Source organism: Mus pahari, chromosome 13 (assembly GCF_900095145.1).
Source record: "Mus pahari chromosome 13, PAHARI_EIJ_v1.1, whole genome shotgun sequence".
NCBI lineage: Eukaryota > Metazoa > Chordata > Mammalia > Rodentia > Muridae > Mus > Mus pahari.
Window position 1 is genome coordinate 36,941,510 of NC_034602.1, and position 5,813 is coordinate 36,947,322.

The following is a 5,813-nucleotide window of genomic DNA, read 5'->3' on the forward strand; positions in this document are numbered from 1 at the left end:
GGGCGGGGGGAGGGTATAGGGGACTTTCTGGATAGCATTTGAAATGTAAATAAAGAAAATATCTAATAAAAAAAGTTGAAGAAAAAAGAGTTGAAAACAGACCCACAGAGCTATGGAAAAGAAGCAAGCAGATAGTACAAGTTATGGAGACTGTCATGGGGTCACACCGTGTGAATATTCAAGCCCCCTAATTATTGATCTTGTTTGGGGCTTCCTTTTGCGGGGTTCAAGTGGAGAAGGAAGGTTATGAAGTAGGTAGCTTGAGTGGTTCCCTGTTGTGATAGATTAGGTTATATGATCATTTTTCTACAGTACATGTCTCTTCCTGTAATGTATCTGATTTTAATCATTTGCATTCCCAATTTTGCATAGGTATACGATGGTCAATGGGAGATTTCTCCTAAAATAATGTACCCCCCAAACCAGTTTAGGCTAGATCAGCTTTTTTATTCTTCACAACTGGAAATGTTAGCAATACACTGGAATAGAAACTGTCTAAATTTTATTGTTACCAGGAGTGAGGAAGCATATAGTATTGTTTAGAGACAGGAGTATGTGGACCTATGCACATAGTAATTGAGAGGATTCTGAGATTGGTGAGGGCATTCTTTGGAGAGGGATGGGTGCACATAGTGCCTGCAGGTGGAGGACCTGGGCTGTCAAGGGCATTATTGCAAGAAGAGCCTGTGTATAACCTCAAACCCAATTGGGCCAATTGGGGTCCCAAGAAGACTGTCTCTGACGCTCGCCTGCCTCACAGGGATTTGCAAAGTGCTTGCACACAGTAAGTGCTGAATAAGTACTGGATTGCTTTTCCTCCTTGTTTTTTGTTGTTGTTGTTGTTGTTATTGTTGTTGTTGTTGTTGTTATTGTTGTTGTTGTTGTTGGTGGTGGTGGTGGTGGTGTGTGTGTGTGTGTGTGTGTGTGTGTGGTTTTGTTTTTAGCTTATTTTGTCTTTTCTATTAAGAGACTTAGTTTTGCTGTACTAAACTGCAAGGCTGGTCTCAAACTTGCGGGTTGAAGAATTTTCCTGCCTCAACTTTGCAATTGCTGCTATGGTGATTAGCGTAGGTGTGGCCCTCAGAGACTCTTGTGTTTGAATGCTTGGCCCTTAGAGAGTGGCACTATTAGGAGGTGTGGCTTTATTAGAGTAGGTGTGGCCTTATTGGAAGAAGTGTGTCACTTGGAGGCAGGCTTTGAATCCTTATATGTGCTACGTCCAGAGACACAATCTTCCTTCTGCTGCCTCGGATCGAGTTGTAGAGCTCCATCGCCATGTCTGCCTGTGTGCTGCCATGCTTCCCACCATGATGGTAATGGACTAAACCTTTGAAACTGTAAGCCCCCCTGAAATAAATGTTTTCTTTTATAAGAATTTCTGTGGTCATGGTGTCTCTTCACAGCAATGAAACCTTAGCTAAGACTTGCAGATGGTATAATATCCCCTCATTTAAAGATATTTAACGGAAAACTTTAATGTTTAGAGTTTGTGCATGCGTGCGTGCGTGCCTGCATGTATTTGGAGATCAGAGGACAAGTTGGTTCTCACCTTTCTTCACATGGGTCCCAGGGATCAAACTCAGGCCCTCAGGCTGGGGAATAATGCTTATTTGCTGCACCATCTTGTCAGACCCTTCAGGGTGTTTTGTTTTTTGTTTTGTTTTTGTTTTTAGCGATGGTGGAAACATATCAATTTTATGTGCCTAAGCCTGACTTTTCCTCTTACCTCCAGATTCCTGCCTTTCCTTCACAGTAGCACATGATGCTTATCAGGCTTAGCACAGGGAAATGTTCTAAGCAGGAGTACGGAATTCTCTGGCCTGCCATTCTCAACCTCAGGGTTCGGTCACCCATGCATCTGCCCACACACAGCGCAAACATCAGAAGCATCTTGATTTCTCTTTTTATTATACTCCACATTGTTTTAGTTACGGTGCCTGTTGCCGTGAAGAGACACCTGGGCACAGAAACTCTTAGGAAAATGAAGCATTTAATTGTTCACCGTGGTCCCCCCACCCCACCCCCACAATGGTAACATCTGGAGTAGTCTCTGGAAGACAGTACATCTTTTTGAGAGTTTGCTCAGTGAATAAGTTATTCTCAGTACTGAAGGTGATGATTCACTCTTGCTTTCACACGAAAGCCTCTTATGTGGAGTCAGCAAGCCCTCGGGGGTTCAGCCTTGTATCTTTTCCATTAACATTTACCGAGGGCTAACTGTCTTACAGTGTTCATCATTGGGCTGCTTACGTCATGAAAGTGTTGTACCCAACCAGATAAATGATACAGCATGAGCTCTGTAAGGCACCACACAGATGTCACTTGCCTCCCAGCATGGTGACACTAATTAAGGTGGTTTCTACCCTCAGTTCCAGTAGGCGCCTCCAACTAATCTTCACGCTTCCAGAATCTCTCTAGATAATAAATTCTGCACTCGGTTGCACATTTAATCTAAACACATTGCAGCAATTATATTCCCTTTCTTTAAAAAAAAAAAAAAAAAAAAAAAAAAAAAAAAAAAAAAAAAAAAAAAACAAAAAACCAAAACATTGACTGCCTTCCAAGTTCTGACCAAATGGTCCACAACCTCCTTGGCTTGAATCTAAGACCCTCTTCAACTTGGCTGCCTCTTCACTGCCTCCACTGCTCCCCACCAAAAGCCCTTGATTTCCCATCAAACACACGGCCCACTCGCCTTTCCCAGAGCATTCTTGACTTCCTCCCTCTGTACTCCACGAATCCTCTTTCTATAATGGATGTTTCCTGCGTCCCTTCGTGTGCATGCAACGGACATAAAGCTACCATCCCTGGATTTCTCCGTTTCTTGATTGAGAAACTGGTCTGTTTGAGAAAGGGTCTCATGTAGCTAAAGCTAGCCTTGAACCCATGGTCCTGTCTCCATCTCCTGAGTGTTGTGACGAGGTGAGAGTCATCTGCCAGGCTCTGAGACTTTCCACATTGAGATGATCTTTCTGAACTCCATGTTTAAGGTATTTCTTTCCTACTGAAGAAACAGTCTCCCTCTTTCCTTTCCTTAGACGAGGAAGACAGGAAAGAGGTGTGAGTGATGTTTGTTTGTGTCCATGTCCTCTTTCACCATTTTGAGTCAGAGGGTAGGGCAACCCTGGCATCTGTTTGTCCTCCCTTTACAATAGGCCATATGGGTCTCTCTCTGGGATTCCCCTGACCAACAATAGATATTCATGGCTGGCTTGCCATTGTGATGGGATCTAGAATCACCTAGGGCATAAACCTCTACCAGCACAAGCAAGAGAGATTCTACACTGGTTTAATTGAAGTGACAATATCCTCTCTAAATGTGTGGATGGCACCATTCCATGAGCTGGTGTCCTGTACTGAATGAGAATGAGAATGGAATTAGTGCATGAGCTTTCCTGTGTCCACTTCCTGGCGGACATAAGACCAACTTCTTTACACTGTGGCCACCAGGGCTTCCCTGCAACCCAGCAGGGGAGGGGCTGGATGAGAGTACTCTAACACCACACCCCTTTTCTGTGTTTAGTTTTGTACTTCCTACAGTTGGTAATTGTCCCTATTTTGCTTATGTGATCCATTCATCTTTGCCTCCTTTCTACAACTAGAATGTAAGGCGTCTGATGAGGAGTCCTTCTTGCCTCCTTGCTCCACAGTAGTGCCAGAGTCTAGCATATGGCAGGTGCTTGGTGAGTACTTGGAAATAGGTGAACAAGCTATTCTAGTAAGAGTTTGTTGTTTGAAAGTGTAAATAGAGATCCAAAGGTCAGGGGCCATGTACTGGATGTATGGGTCGTGAACCTGGGAGAAGTATGCCCTGGGAATTACAGCACACAGTTATCAGATTTAGGAAAGGGTTTTGAGTAGCACTCACTTCTCATTTGGCACAAAGTGTCTCAGAGGACCATGAAAATCTAATGTTGAGTGTTCTGATAGTTGAATGACTATGGATGTACTATAAACCACTGAAATTCATGAGTGGGTGAAATATATCACATGTGGATAATATAATAAAAATACAGATAAAGAATAAAAAATTGTCTGAAATAAGCATTTCAGGAGAAAAAAAATGACTGAAGGGTACCATTCCAGCGATGCCCAACTGAGAAATTGCCTCCATCAGATTGACCTGTGGACATCTCTGTGAAAACATTTTCTTGATTGCTAATTGATACAGGAGGGTCCAGCCTACTGTGGACGGTTCCATTCCTGGGAAGACAGGGCTAGGCTATAGAAGAAGGGTACCTGAGTGTGACCCTGGAAGCAAAGCAGTAAGCAACACTTCTCCATGGTTTCTGCTTCAGATCCTGATCGAATTTCTGCCCTGACTTCTTCCAGTGATGGATTCTGACCTGGAAGTGTAAGTCAAATAAACTTTTTTCCTCCCCGAAATTGCTATTGATCAGAATGCTTTATCACAGCAACAGAGAAAATAAACTAGAATAATCCCTCAACCATACATATTCTCATATTCAAACTATTTATTTATTTAAAATTTTAACTCTACTTATTTCTTTGTGGTATGTGTTTGGGAGGGCATGCTATGGTGTGGGTGGAGAGCTTGGGGGCAACTTTTCAACTTTTGAGAGGTGTCTCTCTCCCTCTACCATGTGAGACCCAAGGATTGAGCTTGAGCTGCCAAGCTTGGTGGCAAGCACCATTTCTTGACAAGCCATTTTGCCAGCCCTCAAAACATATTTATTACTGTCTTATGTGTTAGGTAGGAGTGCTCAGGATTGGGGACTCAAACCTTCATTTCTTTTTCCACTGAAGAAGAACAGAGAATGGTGAAGCAGGAGTGAGGACCAGGGCAAGTTTCCAGCCAACTCTGAAATTGTCCCAGAAAGGCAAAGTCTCAATATTTAAACATTAAAAACAATGTATCGAGAGAACACAGAAAACATCCATCTCCATAGGTATCAGAGTGCCCTTCCTTTAAAGAGAATTACCAAAGAGAAATCGGAGCATAGCTCCCATCAATCAGTAGGTTTTCAGTGTGTGTTTTTTTTTTTAAGTGGGAGGTGTAAGATGCCAATGCCAAGAGCCCAAGGAACATTTTCCATTTAGAAATTGCAGTAGGCCAGTTATCCAACACTCTGCCAAAGTCTGCTTCTAGCCCAGGAGAACATGGACAATGGGGCAAGCACTGGAATGCAGGAGTTAGAAAAACTAGATTAAACACTCTTGCCCTGCTCCTCCCAGCTCTGACGTCACTGTCACCTCCTCCAGTACCATCACTCCCCACCCTATCTGTTGGAGACAAAAGCCCATATCTCACAGCATTATAGATTGAACCAGCCCCTGCGAAGTCCTCTATCATCTAGGATATAGACTAATGCTAGCCAGTAACGATGTGATGATTATTGATAAAACTGGCTATGTATCATCCAAGGAACAATATTGTCATGAGGAATAAACAATGCATGTGTCTACATGCGTAAGAGTTATAAATGGGGCTGGAGAGATGGCTCAGCGGTTAAGAGCACTGACTGCTCTTCCAGAGGTTCTGAGTTCAACTCCCAGCAACCACATGGTGGCTCACAACCATCTATAATGGGATCTGATGCCTTCTTCTGGTGTGTCTGAAGACAGAAACAATGTACTCACACATAAAATAAATAAATAGATTGTACTGGCTAGTTTTGTGTCAACTTGACACAGCTGGAGTTATCACAGAGAAAGGAGCTTTAGTTGGGGCAATGCCTCCATGAGATCCAGCTGTGGGGCATTTTCTCCATTAGTGATCTAGGGGGAGGGCCCCTTGTGGATGGTGCCATCTCTGGGCTGGTAGTCTTGGGTTCTATAAGAAAGCAGGCTGA

General features: G+C 43.3%; 1 pseudogene; it reads right to left on the reverse strand.

Annotated features, from left to right (window-relative positions):
• LOC110330292 overlaps positions 1 to 5,813 on the reverse strand; it is a 65,660-nt pseudogene that overhangs the window by 1,117 nt on the left and 58,730 nt on the right.